This window comes from Pongo pygmaeus, chromosome 15 (genome assembly GCF_028885625.2).
Source record: "Pongo pygmaeus isolate AG05252 chromosome 15, NHGRI_mPonPyg2-v2.0_pri, whole genome shotgun sequence".
Classification (NCBI taxonomy): domain Eukaryota; kingdom Metazoa; phylum Chordata; class Mammalia; order Primates; family Hominidae; genus Pongo; species Pongo pygmaeus.
Window position 1 is genome coordinate 86,007,638 of NC_072388.2, and position 20,443 is coordinate 86,028,080.

Below are 20,443 nucleotides of genomic sequence, written 5' to 3' on the forward strand. Positions count from 1 at the left end.
CTATTTTTATCAAACTACCAATGACATTCTTCACAGAACCAGAGAAAAATTAAAAAAAATTCATATGGAACCAAAAAAGGAGCCTAAATAGTCAAGGCAATCCTAAGCAAAAAGAACAAGGCTGGAGGCATCATGTTACTGACTTCAAACTATACTACAGGGCTACAGTAGCCAAAGCAGCATGGTACTGGTACAAAAACAGGCACATAGAAAAATGAGGCAGAATAGAGAGCCCCAGAATAAAGCTGCACACCTACAACCATCTGATCTTCAACAAAGCTGATGAAAACAAGCATGGGGAAAAGACTTCCTGTTTAATAAACGGTGCTGGGATAACTGGCTAGCCATATGCAGAAGATTGAAGCTGGACCCTTTCCTTACCCCATATACAAAAATTAACTCAAGATGGATAAAATACTTAAATGTAAAACCCCAAACTATAAAAACTCTGAAAGACAACCTAGGCAATACCATTCAGGACACAGGAATAGGCAAAGATTTCATGACAAAGACACCGAAGACAATTGCAACAAAAGCAAAAATTGGCAAGTGGGATCTAATTAAACTTAAGAGGTTCTGCCAGGAAAAACAAGCAAACAAAAAACTATCAACAGAGTACACAGACAACCTACAAAATGGGAGAAAATATTTCAAACTATCCATCTGACAAAGGTCTAATATCCAGCATCTATAAGAAACTTAAACAAATTTACAAGAGAAAACAACCCCATTAAAAAGTAGACAAAGTATGTCTTTCTCAAAGAAAGACATACATGTGGTAAACAAGCATTTGAAAAAAAAGCTCAATATCACTAGTCATTAGATAAATGCAATTGAAAACCACAGTGAGATAGCATCTCATACCAGTCAGAATGGCTATTATTAACAAGTTAAAAAAAAAATAACAGATGCTGGCAAGGTTGTGGTGAAAAGGGAACACTTACACACTGTTGGTGGGAGTGTAAATTAGTTCAACCATTATGGAAAGCAATGTGGCAATCTTTCAACAGCTAAAAGCAGAACTACCCTTTGGCCCAGGAATCCCATTACTGGGTATATACCCACAAGAATATAAATCATTCTACCGTAAAGACAAATGCGTGTGAATGCTCACTGCAGCACTATTCACAATAGCAAAGACATGAAATCAACATAAATGCCCATCAGTGATAGAGTGGAAAAAGAAAATGTGGTACATATACACCACAGAATACTATACGGCCATTAAAAAGAACAAGATCATGTCTTTTGTGGGAACATGGATGGAACTGAAGGCTATTATCCTGAGTAAACTACTGCAGGAACAGAAAAGCAAATACCACATGTTCTTACTTATATAAAAAAAGTTCTTACTTAAAAAAAAAAAACAAGAATGTTTTATATAAACTGAAGCTTAAGAAATTTTTGAATATTTAAACAAAGTTTATTAGTTAATAGTAGGAATATCAACACATTCAAGGAGGAGTTAAGATATTGATCATTCTATCACAATTTGAGCATTGGTGTATATTGACAGCTATCATTTTTGGTTTTTGACTTTTCTTTCCATAGTGCACTGTGGAATTAAAACTGAATGTTAATCTTGATAAAGGAAAATGATTCCATCCCATGAGTAAGACTGAAGGTCAGCAACTCTAGCCCTCAAAGCTGATGCTGCTCAGGCAAGGTGTATGTTTCATGAACTATCCATAATCCAGTTGATTTATTCCATAGTCTTTTTAGAAGCAGATGTTTGCCTTGTCTGCCAATCAGTGATTACTTTATAGAGTGCTCGGTATGTTTGGTGGAGTGTATGGTACTTGTTCTCAAAGGGCTTATAATGTGTGATTTGATGTCTTGATTAATTTAACAGCTTTCTAAACTGAGAACTTTCTTTTTCTGTGTGCCAGTCCCTAAGCTAAGCAGCTCTTGATCCCCTCACCATTTCTATGTGGTGGATGTTTTTATTGCCATTTTACAGATGGGGAAATAAAATCTCAGATCCCAAGTTCTTATAGTTAGTAATGCTGGAATTCAATACCAGGATACCTCGCTCCAAAAGCCAGTATGATTAATGTCACATACTTTCCTGATGTTGGTTTTTCTTAAATTTTTGTAAAAGGCTTTTTCTTTACCTTTCTTTCTGTTATTACATAAAATTGCTTTCCTGTTTTGCATTTAAAGTCCTTTACTTTTGTCAACAATAATCTTCATATAGTTTTAGGCCATAAAACATTTATGAGAAACTAGGGGGAAAAAATGAAGAGAATTATCAAATATTTAAAAATGCTCAATATGTAGATAAGGGAAATTTTTGTTTGGCGAATGTGTTGGGAACCTTAAATATTACAATGGAAATACACTCTAGAGTGAATAAATGCCCATAGCAATAACAACAGCAGCAACAGAAGCCCTTTATAGCCCATTTCGTCTAAAACCCTGTTCCCCATGAAGCGGTGCATTAGAATGATGCTTTGGTCTCAGAAAATTAAAAATAGCTTATTTATGGCAATATTACTATTATATATTAGTCGATTAATGAAGTCAATGAAGGACAGCAAACTGAGTAGAAGTATGACATAGTAGTGAAACTACTAAGTAAGCTGTGTGGTAGTGATGGTTGTCTGACTTTGGAGGAAACCCTCCCAGCCAGACACAACACAGGAGCAGACCGGCCTTGCCCCTAAACGTATCGCCAATGAATGTTCTATATCATAGAAAGTACTCATGAAATGGGTTGACTCTATATTCTAAAACTCTTTTGTCCTCTTTTAGTAAAGCATACTTAAAACAGGCTGCATGTGGTGGCTCACACTTATAATCCCAGCACTTCGGGAGGCCAAGGTGGAAGGATTGCTTGAGGCCAGGAATTGAGACTAGCCTAGGCAAATGGCAAGACCCCATCTCTATAGAAAATTTTAAAATTAGCTGAGCATGGGCCGGGCACAGTGGCTCACGCCTGTAATCCCAGCACTTTGGGAGGCCGAGGTGAGTGGGTCACAAGGTCAGGAGATTGAGACCATCCTGGGTAACATGGTGAAACCCCTTCTCTACTAAAAATACAAAAAATTAGCTGGGTGTAGTGGCAGGTGCCTGTAGTCCCAGCTACTCAGGAGGCTGAGGCAGGAGACTGGCGTGAACCCCGGAGGCGGAGCTTGCAGTGAGCCGAGATCTTGCCACTGCACTCCAGCTTGGGCAACAGAGCAAGACTCCATCTCAAAAAAAAAAAAAAAAAAAATTAGCTGAGCATGGTGGCGTGTACCTGTCCTCCCAGCTACTCAGGAAGCTGAGGTGGGAGGATCACTTGATCCCAGGAGCCAAAGGTTATTGTGAGCTATGATCGTCTCACTGCACCCCCTCTGTGTGACAGAGCAGGACCCTGCCTCTACAAAAAGAAAAAGTAAACAATTTAGCTATCAATAAACATTTATTAAACACAGCATTAAATGATTTGGCAACCACTTTTGTAACACTTTGTATGTGCAATGCATTGTTTTACGTTCTTTACAAATATGAACTATTTATTCCTCTTAGCGACACTTTGGTCCTCTTTAGTCCTTTTTAGCAATAGGTACTTATTATCCCATTTTACAAATGAGGAAACTGGGGCATTACAAGGCTAAAAACCTTAGCCAACTCTAGTGGAAGATGTTGGTAATGGGAGAGTGTCTGCATGTGTAAGGCAGGGAGAATAGGAGAAATCTCTGTGTCTTTTTCTCAGTTTTGCTGTGAACCTAAACTGCTCTAAAAAAAAGCCTTTAAAAAAAGAAAGAAAAGAAATCTAGCTGAGGTCAGTTAGTGAGTAGCAGAATTCACTACTAACGATTATGCTATGTGTCTCTCACTTTGTAAGGAAATTTTTCAGATTATTCAACCTTGAAATAGTGTGGTGGGAAGATCTTTACAACCTTACCTCTTTGTAAAGATCAAAACAAAAAAAAATCTTCTAGCAACATTTAAAAAAATCACAATGGAAATAATTTATTGGGCTATATATAAAACATGTATGTCTTTAAAAATGTAATAGCCTAAGGGACAGAACCATTTAGTCAGACAAGTGAACATGATAAAAACTGCCCTGCTTTTTAGCCACAGAAATGCTAATATCTGGGCATGTTTGGGATAACAAAATAATTTGGAGGCTTCATTGTATTTTATTTTTTATTTTGAAATTAAAATGGATGCAAAGTTCAATATCTACTGCCACCCACCTCTATAAAATATTTATCACTGCAGATTTTAGAAGATGGAAGCCTTGGTTGCATAAACTATGTGTGGAACTGTCTCAGTTCTCCATTTTTCTGATAACAATGTTGACTGGAAACTGTAATGAAGGCTTGCAGAAGACACTCCAGCCAACACTGTGTGCCATTTCCTGCCTGCCCTCATATTTAATGCAGAGGCACAGTTAGTAGAAATTGCTTTACGAATCAGGGAAAAAAACACTTTGCACAGAGGAAGGCATCATTTTTATATTATACCGGAGGTCACTATAGCAACATTACAAGTCAGATGGGCCTCATGAAGAGTGTGGTCATGCCTAACTAAGCCTCTATGTTTATTCTGAAAATCTTCCTTGTGAAAAATAAATAGTTATTTGTGTTATCAAATTGGCCAAACTTCTTGATTTCCATAGTATCTTTCCAGTTGAATCTGTCTAAATAGATCCCATAATTTGCACACAAATCAGATCAGTTATCATTACCCTACTCTTCTCTTTGGGCCTCCCAAATCTGTGGTTAATTTCCTCAGCCATAAAGAGGAATCCATTTCCCAGAATGGCATCTTGTTTTATTTACACAAATAGGCATGTTCCATATAAGAATTTCCATAACACTTGCAATGGGAAATGACTACTTTCTCACCCAATATTACTGTCAAAAATTATTTTCAGTGGGCTAGATTTCTAGGGCTGGGGTTTTAAATAATATATAGCATATGTATAGACCATAAACAAAAATATATTTGAAATATATGAATAACATTTTAGTTTCTTTGTCGTTTTCTTTCTTTTTGAAGAGGGAACAAGTAAAGTAAGCTGTATTTCCATCGGAGAGAGTTAAGTGTCTCCTATTTGCAGAAAATAAGCAATTTAGTTAATCATGTTTAATCAAATTTATTCATGTGTGAAGGAGGGTGGCTTATTTTCTTTGTGGGGGAACAGGCAGTGTAGAAATGCACCTTGGTCGTAAAGGCTTAGCGTATGCACATTCTCTGTGCGGCCATTTTATTGTCTACTGCTTGCTGACTGGGCAAGACAATCAGACATCTTTAAAGTACTCACTGCCTTCTCATTTCAGACCTTTCCTTGCTATTCTCCCCCCTCCTGCTTTCCTGTCCTCATTTGATGGTGATAGAGGACAGGCCAAACTTTTGACATAAATGTGAAGCAAAAATGTGTTCTTAAATACACCCTTTAAAGACATTCCAGTGGTAAGTGCAATCACATTGTGGTAAAAACCCCTTTCTCAACAGTTTCTAATTTATTTAATAGCAATTGGCATGCTCGCCTCTCTTCCCTTCCACCGCTCGCCGCTCCACCTCTCCTCTGGAGTCCTGATTCTTTTCAAACTGGTTTGCCACAGAGAGAGATACAAACATTTTGGGCTCAAATAAAACTGAGAAAGGTGGTGGAGAGTGCTCAGCTGTGAATTCTTTGAATCTTATAATGGGAATCAGATGAGCAAGTGACATCACTATGGCTCAGTCACGGCTTTGGCAAAAATCTGTTTTTAATTTTTGAGTTGCCTAGAAGCAAAAATAATATTTAAGTGAAATGGGGTGTAACTTCAGTGTGTTAGCTGGTATCAGGTAAGTCAGCCATTTTATCACTTTAAATATCTAAAAACACTCATGTACCTTTAATGAAACACTGGAATTTAGAGCAGTGAACAGGACACTGGGACATCAAAACAAATAGAGAAGAAGACTTCACGTCCCCATCATACAGGTGCTCCAAGGGGTCACGACTACAGTTTGCTTCTTAGATAGTAGCCTTTAGAAGACAGGAGCACAAGCACAGACACTTCTATTTTTCTCCAAGTATCATCTCCAAATGCGCTACAGGAACCTCTCTTTCCTGGTTTTTGTTTTATTATTGTCAGTTTCTCAGGTCGATCTCATAGTTTTTCTTCATTGTTGAGCTACTAAAAGTCCTGTCTAGTCAAATTCAATATTCACATCTTCAGCCTGGCTATTCATGCCTAAGGCTACCATTGTCTTGGAGCCTAAGCATGAGTGCTCCTGGTTGAGACTCCTTATGACAGAGTTCCCCCAACCCAACTCACCCCTCAGTTCCTGTTCTTCCGTGTGATCCCCCACAGCCTTTTGGTGATATAGTCCCATCAACAGATAGTCAGCTCTGTGGGTGAGTTAGCAGCCAGAGAACAAAGCTGGGCTATCTGTATCTTAGGCTGTTTGTGTTACAGCAGCAGGATACTACAGACGAGGTAATTTATAAAGAAGAGAAATGTATTCCTCACAGTTCTGGAGGCTGAGAAGTTGAAGATCTTGGCACTGGCATTTGGTTTGGTGTGGGCCTTCTTACTGTGTGTGTTCTCACAAGACAGAAGGCAGAAGGGTGAGTTAAGCTAATGCTGTGTGAAGCCTCTTTTAAAAGGGCCTTAATCCCATTGACTAGGGAGCATCTATCATGCCCTAATCACCTGTTAAAGGCCCCATCTTTTAATAGTGTCATATTGGCAACACCTGAAATTTGGAAGGGATCCATTCAAACCACAGCAATCTGCTATAGTTCACATCGAACCCCAGAGGATACTTAACTGTCTATATCAAACAAAGGTGGAAGGGTTGTCTGTTTCACCCCTGGACCCTCTCTGTGCTCAGCTATCTCCTTTCCAGATCTCTTTTCCCTAGATAAGATAGATGCAGAAAAAATAAATAAATAAACAAGGTTACTACCTAAACTTATATCCAGTGTGGGAAGGAGATAGAACTCTTCCCTCTTCCCTTCTTGCAGAAACTCTCCATATTCATAAGTGATTTTCTTGGTGCCGGCCATACTAGATACAGGAGTAGTTAGCACCCTCTTCTCCAGGTATCAGAGAGAAAGACCTAGCACTCTTCAGTTTAATGTCTCTCAAATCTGAAGGTTCTCTCTCTTCTTTCCATTCCCCTTATAAAGCCTGGGAGAGCAGACACTGGAATGAGGATTAGGGCAGCAGAGCCAGTTCATATCGAACCTGAGGGAGGTGTACCACCTTCATTTGGGGCATCTCCCTCTTTAGAGGCTACTTTATGCCCACTTATCCTGGACTTTAAGTTTAGTCATCAATTCCAGGACATCTAGAAAGGCATATTTTAAAATGATGTTACAATAGCTTGTATTCCCTGCTATGCGCACTCCTATGAGAAGAGAAATTTTCAGTAGTAGAACCAACTAGAAGTACTGTTAAGCTTTGCACGTTGAGTTGGTTTATAAAGACAGGTGAACAAATGCAAAATTCTTTCTCACTCTATCATCCTCCCTCCTTAGTTTCTTTCTGCCTTAAGTATACTCCAAATTCAAGAGAAAAATATTAATTTTACTGTTTGGTTGAAGTATTTCCCATTCTCCCTGAGTGCCTGCAGCAGTCCAAACATGAAAATAGTTGACCTTAATAACATGACACCAGGTGTTTTGAAAATTCAGTGAATGTTTATCAAATCCTCTGTTTATAGAAAAAATCAGAAGACTGAAGAATACAGCCTTATGAATACATTTACTTGAGTGTGATTAAGATGACAACAGCAAAAAGTAACTTGTAAGCATGAAAATAGAGATACTCTTTCCTCCAAAGAGTTGAAAGCTTTATGACAGCTATTATTATGTTGGCACTCTCAGCTTCCTATGGAATACTTTATTTGAGATAAGTGCTATTCATTTTCGTATTTCATGGATTTGAAATTTGACAAATTGATGCACGCAGTGGCTTATTCTTGTGCTCATAATCTTGGTGGTGAAGGCAGCCAAATCCAGGACTTGCTTGGAATCTCAGGATGGGGAGGCTGTAGCTGTGTGAACTCTGCCTAACGCTGGGTATCTTGGATCTCCTTCTGTGTCTGCTCTTGCTTAAAATCAGATTCCTTTATCCTAGAGAGACCTGGCACATTTAAGAACCTCAAATTGCATGGAAATAATTGAGGCTGGCTTATTGTGATCAGTCCTATCACATCCAACCCTTACGAGTTTGGTGAGCTCTGTGAAATAACACCACTGTAGACACTGTGATTTTCTTTACGAATGGTTAGTTGACTGTGTCACTCCGAACCTCAAAAATGTATAATGCTACTTTCATTCAAGTCATGTGTTCATAAGTCTTCAAAATAGTATAAAGTTACCGTGAAAGTCAAAGTTGTGCACAAGCTCCACATTCCACCCATTACAAACTGTACCCAGGAATTCTTCACCTGTAGGTGCAAGTTCTTCTGAAGACAGCACCCTGCACTTTTCTCATCTTGTTCGTAAGAAGCGATATTGAAATAAATCATACCTCAAACACAGAAGTAAGTCTTGACAGGACACATATTTGTCTTCTGCCAGATTTATTTTTAGAATTTTTTAAAAACTTGTTTTCTAAAAAAAAAAAAAAAAAAAGCAGCTGAATATACAACAGATAATAGAGCTGTAACACTTTCCGAACAAGGAGGAAAAGTGTCTTTAAGGAACAGAACTAACAGAACTATACACAAACATGTTTATACAGACACATTCATGCATATGCTGATAAATGAAATTTTTTTTTCTTTTTAGCACTGGAGTAGAATTTAGCCAATACTTTAAAAACATTATCTTTGCTTTCAAAATTTTTATTCCAAAACACAAAAGAGCATAAAGCTGTCTGGTAAGAATAAATTTGGAATACTCTTTTTTTCTATAGCCCATGTCTCTCAATTCCCCACGTTCCATCTTAGTAAACATAAATAGATCCTACATTTTTGCAGTTTCATCACATGTTCCACTGTGAAACTCAACTTGCAGACACCTGATGATGAGAACTGAATCCATTTTCTTTGCTGTTAGTTCCGGTTCTCCTGGTAACTTAAATCCTGGGGAAGAAGTTGCTCTGTACTGATCAAGCCAGTATTCTATTCAGAGTCGAACAAATTGTCTTTCTTGCTGGTGCTGATTCCTTCAACAATCTCTGGAACTTGTCAAGGACGAAGAGGGTCAAGAATAGCTTTCCCATTTTAAGCTACATGACAAAACAGCATAAAGTTTCAGCAAGTCTGTATGAAGTTTATTCCTGTCATTGGTGCAATCAAATCAAATCTGTTCAGCAGAAGTCAAATGTATTAGCTTCATTCTTCTTTATAATTCAGGAATTAGAGAGCCATCTACTGGTCTTATCTTCTTCCTAAGTAGTTTTCCAAAATAGCTAGGGGACTATTCCTAAGTAATTGAATCATAGGTCAAAACTGTAAGCCACCCCTCCCCCACCAAATTACATTTTCCATTATATTTGGGGAAAAGAACTAAACATTCTTCTCTTCTGAGATTGCAGAGTAAAACAAAGGTATCATTTCTATTGGGCTATAAAAGTACAGTGAAATACTAATTTATATTAACCAGTTATTAATCAGCACACAGTTACAGAAAATATGTTACGTATTTAGGGTTTTTCTTCAAGAATAATTATAAGACATGCTAACTCCTGTCAGAGAACTTATATTCTAATTTTAAATAAAAAATAAAACACTGAGTGGAGAGTGCATTGTTTTGGCATCAAAGAAAGTGTTCATACTTGGCTAAAACATCTGAGTTTAAATGTTGCATATCCCACAAATTAACCTGATAATTTGAGGCAGATGAATTATCATCAGCTTTTCTGCCTGGAAATTGAGGAATATAATGTCTGCTTTACCAACTTACCATGCTACTACACTGTAAATTATGAAAAGTTATATGTATGCAGGATATAAAATGCTAAAATCATTAAGTCTAATGAGATGCATGAGAAGCAGAAATTTAAACATGCAGGAGAAGTAATGAAGGCCACAGTAGTTAGGGGTGGTGTTATAAAGAGGTATGAATGACAGATAATGTGTCCACAGGTGAAAGGGAGGTGGGTGGGCACTTTATAATGTACTTAAGTAATTTAAACATAGGACACATCAATCTGGGGGGAAAAACACATTAACAAGTATGATTTCCCTATGGCTAGTAGCTTTTAGTATATATCATAATGCTTCAAGGATGAGAGAGAGCATGAACTAAGTTTAAATTTAATATCTGACAAGATGAACACAGGTTTTAAAAAATCATCAAGGGGGAAATGCAAAATCAAGTATCAAGTAACATGAAAAATAGGAAGAGAGTGGAGATAAAGAGTTCCAAGGAGCATTAAGCTGATGAGGGAGACTTCAAGAAATATATATATATGATGGAAAGAGTCAAATTAACCTTGAGAGCAGAAATAAAAATAACATTAATGATTCAAATCTTTGTGATTTCTGGAGGTTTTGTATTAGCGTTAAACTCTAAGGTGAATATACTGATTACAGACATGTGGTAGTCTTCTATAACTACTAAGTAATGAAATCAGCTCCTAAGAGAACATTGCTCCCTTCTTTCAAAGCCCACTGTAGATGAGAAATTTGCGATCTACCTCTGTCAAAAGGCCTGATATTCCTGAGAAGCTTCTTTGCAAAGGGAATTTAAAGCTAGTCTTAGCTTCAAGTAGTAAACAAAGATATGAATGGGTTTTCCTTGCATGTCTTCATTCAATAAAGCATACTGTATTTCCTCAAAATGTAATTAGAAGAAAGAAAAAAATCTGACACCAGTATTTTATTTTTGAGGATTGTGTAATAAATAAGCAATATAGCTATTGCTAATTTTTGGAAAATGAAGGTAAATTCATACTGGGTAATCTTGTGTATTTTCCAAAGCTTTTTATATTTGAGTAACAACTAAAAGCATGTATTCTCCTTCAGTTTTTCTATTTAAAAAAATCTCATTAACCATAATTTATATTAACATTAGTGGAAATAATGGAAAATTTAGGGTGCTTAAATTCTTAAATTCTATTTTACATTTCACGGCAAATTTAGTTTATTTTGGATAAAACATTTAACCATCCACAGCCACTATATTTGTAACATGGAATTTAAATGTAAACCTCATTCTTTCTCACACGTACCATCTTTAAAGGTCCAATTTACATGATACCTTATTCCTGAAGCAAGTTAATTCTCAAGACTGTAAAAGCCTGAAGGTAAAATTCACCACAATTTCTAAAGCACATGCCATTTATTTTTTAGATCATTGCATCCTACAATGAACTAAACTCTTGCTTATGTCTCTCTCTCTCTCTCCCCACCATTCCTTTCTCAGTTGCACTGCAAAATGTCTTTGGCACGTGAAAATGTATTTCATCTCTGCAATGAAAATCGCTTTTTCCTTCTGAAGCCCTAGATGTTTTAATGGGTTCCTCACATAGGATATTTGTATTCCACTTTCATTTTAATGATTTTTGTCATTGTTAATGGATCCTAGCAGAAAGTGTTGCTCAAAATAGGTGTCAGTCTCTGGGAGGAGTCAATGGATTGATGGATTACTACCCTCTGCCTCCCAGTACAAATACACACTCATAGCTCTTAGCCCATATCAGGGATTTAACAGAAATAAGAACAAGGCACACCACCCAGAAGGAGTTTTGCTGTGTTAATTAGGCCACATATTCCAGGAATGGAGTCATTGTAGCTGACTAAAGGTCTAAAAACTGGACAGTTTGTGCCAAAATTAGCCAAACATCAGAATAACTGGGAGCTTTAAAAAAATAAAAAGTAATTTTAAAAAAGAACTTATCCAGGCCCTGCCTCAAGAGTTCTGAATTATACTCCCCTAGGGTTGAGCTTCATGAGTTGCATTTGTATGAAATCCTTAGTGATTCTTATGCAATCATGCTGGAATTAGTGTCTGGAACACCGACTAGTCCAAGAAAAATTATCGAATTTGCTAAGTCCTAAGATACATGTTTAAATTAGTCTGAAGATGTTTATGCCTTCTACTATCTAACCCAGCCAACTAGAGTTCTTTGCAATGGTTTAGGACTCAAATATGACTTAATTCTTTGTTTGACTTCTTTTGCCTTATTTTGTATGTTTCTACATCCAGGACTACTTGGAGTGGAATAAATTTTTGCAAGCAGAATTCTGGACACTGTGCTAGAATTTAGAACATCCTGGCAAGATCTAATTTCCCCAGTCTCACCCAGTCTCCCCAGTGCTTCTAGACCTTATAACCCGATACTAGTTTTGAAAATTAAATTAATTTTAAATAAATTTAGAATTTGAGGTATAGATATCAAATCATATGTTACACATTATAACAAGAAAAAGCTGAATATGAACCCATAAATTATGCAGTATTTTATAGTCATAGAAGCCTTCGTGAAACCACAAAATGTGTGTAGATTTTCATGTAAAATCATTAGAGTTCAAATCACATCCCCATTAACTTATTTGCAATCATGCACAAATTGTTTAATCTTTCTTAGACTCAGTTTTCTCATCTGTCAAATCGTGATAATTATACTCTCTGCATCCTGAGTTTGTTCTGAGGACCATATGGCATAATCCATGTAAAGCACCTAGTGTTCAGTAAGTTAGTACTAAATACCTGCTAGTTAAGGGTATTTTAATATATTTATTACTCTCATACTATTAGAAATTTAATAACAGATACCCTTACCAGTTAGAGAAGTCAGGCTTATATCCTTAGTTTTGTTCATCTAAACTAATCTCCAGTACTGTAAAAGCCTTGGGTTGAAATTCACCAACAGTTTTTGAAACACATACAGTTGCTAGTTAGATCATTGCCTGCTGCAATAAATTCTTAAGCATGTGCCCCTCTTTTACTGCCATTCCTTTCTCCACTGTACTGCAAAATGTTTCTGGCACATGAAATGCACAGATACAAATTTGTAATGAGAGGCCTTTATTTTTTAATTGACAAAAATTGTATGTGTTTTTAGTATACAACTTGATATTTTGATATGTGGATACATAATTGAATGATTAAATATAAAGCTAATTAACATACCTGTCAGCTTACTTATGATACTTAAATATATTTTTTGCTGGCTGATGCCTCAACATTTTTCCCACCCCACCTCACCCCTCTAGTCCTCAGTATTTATCATTCTATGCTCTACTTCTATAAGTTTACTTTTTAAGATTCTACATATAAGTGAGATCATGCAATATTTTACCATTCTGTTCCTAGCTCATTTCACTTAATATAGTGTCCTCAAGATAACTAAATGTTATTTCCTTGTGTACAAATACTACATTATCTTTATCCATTCATCTGTTAATGGAGACTTAGAGTAACTGAGTATCTTGGGTATTGTGAATAATGCTACCATGAACGTGCAGCATTATCTCTTGCAAATATCTCTTTGAAACACTTCATTTCCTTTGAATTTATATTCAGAAATGGAGTTGCTGAATGATATGGTAGTTCTGTTTTTATTTTTTGAGGAACCTCCATACTGTTTTTCAAAATGGCTGTATTAATTTATGTTTCCACCAACAGTGTGGGGGAGTTCCCCTTTCTTCACATCCATGCAAAGGCTTGTCAATTTTTGTCTTTTTGATAATAGCGATTCTAATAAGCATGAGTACTATTCCACTGTGGCTTTATTTGCCTTTCCCTGATGATTGTCTTAGTTCATTTTGTGCTTCTATAACAGAATACCTGGAGCTTGGAATATATAAAGAAGAAAGGTTCATTTAGCTCATGGTTCTATAGGCTGGGAAGTTGAAGATTTGGTGGCTGCCTCTGGTGGCTTCTAGTAAGAATCTCATTCTGTGTCAAAACATGGTAGAAAAATGGAATGGAAACCAGGCACTTGGGGGGAAAAAGAGAGGCAAACATGAAAGGCAACTTTGTTTTATAACAACTTGCTCTCACAGAAACTAACCCATTACTGAGTAAACCAAACTAATCTCTCTAAAATGACATTAACTTATCTTCATGACCTAATCACCTCTTAGAAGCACCACTTTTTAACACCACCACATATAAGACAAAGATTTAGCATGAGTTTTTCAGGGTAACAAATTATATTAAACCATCACAGTGATGTTGAGCATTTTTCCTACACGGTTGGCCTTTTTAAAGTCTTTTTAAAGAAATATCTGTTTATGCTTTTTACCCATTTTTTAATCAGGATGTCTGTTTTCTTGCTATTGAGTTTCTAAGTGTTTTGGGTTTTAACCCATTATTAGATGTATTGCTTGCAAATAGTTTCTCTATTTTCATAGACTGTCTCTATTCTGTTGATTTTCTTTCCTGTGCAGAAGCTTTGTAGTTTGATGCAATCCCATTTGTCTATTTTTTCTTTTGCTGTTTATGCTTTTTAGGTCATATCCAAACATTCTTGGCCAACACTAATGTCGAAAAACTTTTCTCCTATGTTTTCTTCTGGTAGTTTTACAATTTTTGGTCTTATGTTTGATTCTTTAATCCATTTTTAATTGATTTGTATATGTGGTATAATATAGGGTCTAATTTCATTCTTTTGCTTGTGGATATCCAGTTACCTCAATACAATTTATTGAACAGATGATCTTTTTCCCGTTATGTGTTCTTAGCCATCTTTGTCTAAAATCAATTTAACATAAATGGGTAGATGTATTTCTGGGCTCTGTATTCTGTTCCATTAATCTGTGTATCTGTATTTGTGCCAGTACCATACTGTTTGGATTACTATAGCTCTGTAGTGGATTTTGAGATCAGATATTATGATGCCTTGTTCTTTCAGATCAAAATTGCTTTGGCTGTTTGAGGTTTTTGTGGTTTCATACAAATTTTAGGACTCTTTTTTTATTTCTGTAAAAAAAGTCATTGAAATTTTGATAGGAGTTTTATTGAATTTGTAGATCGCTTTGGATATATGGACATTCTAGCAATATAAATGATTCCAATTCATAAACAAAAAATATCCATTTATTTGTATCTTCTTCAATTTCTTTCATTGCTTTATAGTTTTCAGTGTGTAGATCTTTCAGAGAATCTTGCTTCTTCTTATTCCATCTTTAAAAGAGGAAAAATATCTGTCCAAAACTGCAGCGTTTTAATAGCAAAAAATATCTGTATAGAATCAGATAATTATGAGCACTGAATTAGATGCTGCTTTGAAATAAATTGATGATAAACAAAACCTTCAAGGAAAAAATAAGATTAAATATGTTGGTAACGTCCCAGACTTTTCTCTCTACCACTTGGCTAATTGTAATATCTGACTTCTTCATTTTAATTGATGAAAAAATTGATATCTTAACCATGACAAATGCAGTCTGTGTATCTCAGACTGTACCCAGTTTCTGTGTGTTCTATAGCTGTTACAGCAAGCTGTAGGTTTTATATGTACATATTTATGCCTTTGAAAATAGGCTCAGTATGAGCAGTTAAATGTTATTGGATTGGGTCAATATTCCATGTGATGTGCTAAGTATAGCTAAGCTGAGTCACCTGACAAGTCCCTGCAGTTAAGAATTTAATTTGTAACACCTCCCAGTACAAAGAAATAAAAATAAAGTACCACTTACATGACATTATATAGTATAACTTAGGTATCTCAATTTCTCCAGTGGCTGAAGCTGTTGAGCCAGCTTCAACTGGAGAGACAACTGGAGAGAAAGGCTTACATTTTCATAAGGGGAGAATCTAAAAATTTTCTTCAATGTTCTGTAACAAGGAGGCAAGAGTCCTATTCCCATTTAATTCAAGCAGTGATTTAAATGAATGTTTATGTGTTTGTTATTGCCATGAAATTTTAATCATACATGCATCTTTTAGTCTAAAATATAAAAGCATTTCTTCAAACATAAGGTAAATCGCTCAGATTTGAAGAGTAAAACATTTTTAGTGATGTGATAATTTATGCAAATGGAGGCTCAGTGGTCTTCTCAGGACAATTGGCAGGATTTAAGAGAGATAGAAGGACTTTTAGATGTGACTGTTTTACTAGTTGAGATGTATCTGATGTGTCGGGATCATCAGACTTTTGGCTGCATCTGATGTGATTGAATGAGTTTCTGTTGAAAATATAAAATGCTAGACAAGGAATGAGGAGTGGAGAACACCTAGATTTATTCCCAGAGTCTACAAGCCTCCCTCTGGGTGACATGCAAGCTTATGTTCATATCTTTAATATGAGAGGCATGGAGAGAAGATAATAGAGAAAGTAATAATAATAGTGATATGATGATACTAACACCGAACATTTATTCATAATTTTTATATGTAAACATTGTTTTATTACTCCATGTGATTTATGTTATTTAAAAAAGCACAATCTTTAAAGCAATAAGCATATTAAAGGCCCTCAGGGAATAGGGCCTGTACAAAGGGGATTTTCATGTGAAAGCATCTAAAATAAAGGGAGTCTATGACTAATCTCTGCTACATCTCCACCAAATAAAATCTTGCTGTTTAGCAACTATGAGACCTGCTGCATTATCTGGCCTTCATCCCTTCCTGCCCTGATCATTCAGCATGCAAGATATTTACCTTGTGATTGTTAATTTTATGTCAACTTGAGTGGACCACAGGGTGCCCCAATTGAACACCATTTCGTGGTGTGTCTGTGTGGGTGGTTTGGGATAACCTTAGCATTTGAATTAGTGGATTTAGTAATGCACATTGCTTTCTTCAGTGTGGTGGGTGTCATCCAATCTGTTGAGAACTTAAAGAATACAAGAGGCGGATGAAGGAGAAACTCACTTTTTTTTTTTTTTCCGTTTTACTGTGTGCACTGGGTCAGCTTATTTCCTCTTCTACCCTTGGACTGAAATTCATACCATTGACTCCCTGATTCTCAAGTATCTGGACTCTGACTAAATTACACCTGTGGCCACCGGCTTATTCCAGTTATGCAGCTTGCAGATGGCAGATTGTGGCACTCCTCAGTCTCCATAATCATGTGAGACAATTCCTCATTAAGTTTCTCTGGAGAACCATAACTAACATACTACACCTTCTTCCTTTTATTTTGTACAAAAGAATTTTATTATATATGTCACACAAAGTTTACATCACACAAAGTTACATCTATAAACATTAGATACACCATGTCATTCTCAAAAAATGAGTTGAAGAGGACACTAAACAGATTTGAAGTAGATAATATTGTTCTCCCCATTTCACAGATTTCAGCACTGAAACTTGGAGAAGATATGTAATTATCTCATGCTACACACTGGTGAATGGCAGACGAGGGACATGAAACCCAGGTTATCTAACCTCAAATCTGCCCCCTTTTAAACAGAAGACTGTATTGAACACATTTTTCGCTTCTATCAGCCCCTTGAAAGGGGAAGGACACCTAGACTGGCTGTTTCCATTGCACTGGGGAAAGCTAATGATAAAGCTTGTAGAAGCTCTTCCAGCCCTAGGAAAACGAGCCAAACAACTACCTTATTTGAAGAGTTACAAAATGAATTGTTACAGGGAAACTTAGAGGTCAGTTGCTTACAGCCAATTTCCTTCTCCAAGGTTGTACCCACAGTTTTGGGCTCTAATATGTCACATTCCCTAGAATTGCTACCTCCTCTTAGGTACTCAATTGATGTTTAACAGAAATCAATATGCAGTTTTAACTCTCACTGACAAGGGAAGGTGGATTTTTGTTTCCCGATATATCAAGATAACTTGCTCCTGTAAAATTATTAAGTCTGTGTGACTTGTTGGCCAACCTGACTTCAAATAAAGTTATTTCAATGGATAATAAAAGTTATCCAAGCTCAGAAGACAAGGAAGACCTTAATTAAAATCAATGAAGAAAAAATCTGTAAAACAATTAAGCACTTAAGTTGACTCCTTTTAATTTGAGGTCTGAAGGTCTTCTTGGGAAATTCCTAAATCACTGAGATGATTTAATTTGGTTGCCTTGAATTAAGTCTGGTGAAATAGAAAAGGTCTCTCAGATATTGTATAATGTATAATACTCAGAAGCATTATAGGAGTAGTAAAATCCAAAGATACAAGAAAACACTTATTTAAAGAAACAGATGCAGGAGTTAGTTGTCCTCTGGAACAGATTTTTACAGTTGAAATATTTAATAGGCTGTTTATTTAAGAAAAAGCCAGTTGGAGCCATTTTCTCTGAGACACAAATGGAAATTTCAATAGAAATTTTACCCTAAAAAAATCTATGATTCCATCTCAGATTTTTTCTAGAATTCAGTGTTTATTGAAATAAATGTCAGTGAACAAGATAGAATAATTCTAGCATTTCTATTAAAGCTGTTGTACAAAATAGGTAAAGTGATGAATGACTATGGAACTAGTTGTTTTGTTCTTTATTTTGATAGACATCTGTTGTTCCTACTGCCCAGTATTGGTTGAATTTCCTTTAGGAAGTTACCTTTTTCCTTTTCTTTCCGTAAGGTTTTGGGGCTAACCATAGCTCCAGAAATATACATGTGATCCAAATTAAAGCCAACTTGACATTCTGTTTGCCAAGATCCGGTGTAGCCATATGATTAAATTAGGTCTAAAATTAACACACAAGAGTCAAATCTGAGGCTTTGTGTTGAAATTGTTAGAGAAAATTCTCTTTTTAATTTTTTTTTTTTCTGAAACCATGTCAGGTTCATACTTTGGGTGGATTTGAGCCTAGGTGAGTTTGAACTGAGTTTGCTAGGGTCATCATGTGACAAAAAAAAAACAAAGAAAAGAAAAAAATGAAAAGATGCCAATTCCTGATGATATTGTTTGGACTCCAGCATCAAACTAATTCCCAAGCCTACACCTAAGCTTGGTGGGATTGCTACTGTTTCTGCCTAGTAACGCTTGATGTGGTTTTTCCATGTTTGCAAATAATCAAGTAAATATATCTGAGAATCCTTATTTTATCTCACTTGACTTTCAAACAGGTGATAACCATTTTATGAAGTAAATGTACACATTTACTTTAGGTTTCTTTCTTAAGAAATAATGAATTCTCATTCTTTAAGAAAGATTTCCTGGTGAGTAGTATTTTTTAACTCCTTAAAGAAGATATTTAATCTATTTAAAGAGTTTTCTCATTTGCCCTCAAATTTGAATACCTGTAACGACTGAATAGATCTGCATAGAATTCATCTTATACCATTTATGAGGCCCTGTCTTTTCCAAAAGGATGATACAGACTGCAGGCTTGTGTTTCCATCGAACTCATATGCTGAACCTCTAATTCTTAATGTGATGGTACTTGAAGATGGGGATTTGGGGAGGTAATTAGGCCATGAGGTTGAAGCCCTCATGGTGGCATTAGTGATCTTATGAGAAAGAGACAAAAGAGAGCTTGCTTCCTTTCCCGCTCTGTACCATGTGAGAAAACCAGGGAGAGGTCACTCACCAGAACCCAACTGAGCTGACATTCTGACCTCAGACTTCCCAACCTCTAGAACTGTGAAGAATAACTATTCTTTAAGTTACCCAGGACGTGCTATCTTTTAATAGCAACTTCAAATGACCAAGATATATGCCTTAAGCAAATAGCACACCATAAAACAGAATAATAATCTGAAATTTCTGATTATTTTTATAGAAGACTGACCCTAATTGGTCATTTGACAAGTTGGTATAGGCAGATAACTAGTGGATAGAGTGCCCTTCTAAAGTGAGTTCAAGGTAACAATAGTTGACTAATAAATGACAAATATTACACTGAAACAAAGAAAGTTTAAACTATTTAATACATCCCATATTTAAATCAATATGACCTAGATTTTTTAATTTCTTAAATCCATGAACTGTTGTCATCTGAGTTAACCATTGTACCATCATAAAAATGGGTTGATTCTATTAATTAAATTTCTCTCCATAATGTTTATTTAGGAGTAAAAAAGAGAGAGAGCTAAGCTAATGATATCCAGTTGTGAGAATTTTTACTTACCGGGTTGAGATGGTCTTGTGTGAACTTGGTTGAGTCAGTCTTATAGGAATAGTCTTTAGGAAACCCAAGCTTTGACCCTCTGGTTAGTGATGAACTTGCTTTGCAATTATTTAGGTCCTTTTATCTTTCCTTTTGCATCTGCAACGGGTGACATATCCTCCACTGAGTCACTTTTGACTTTAAATTATGAAACGATGCCAAAACTCCTTGCAAAAATAAAGTGTTCTGTATGTGATTCATAACCAAAACAATAATGTTAACCTCTACACAGTCTCCTAAAAATAATTATGCTTCATAAACTCCAAATCAGTACAGCTGGCTTGAGTTTCATTTTTAACCCACATTAACTTAGAAGCATTTGATCAAGTAAATTCAGCTTAAAAGCAATAGACAAGCTAGAGAATAGATGGAGGGTCTGGTTAAGAAAAGAGATCAAGAAGGAAAAGTCAGAATGATTTTGGTAATTTTTGTACATAAACACAGGTCTACCCTCAAAGCAAGGAAGTAATTCCTTGCTAAGCAATTCCCATAGAGGGGCCTGATAAAGCCAGAATGAGTTAATATCCTTAGAA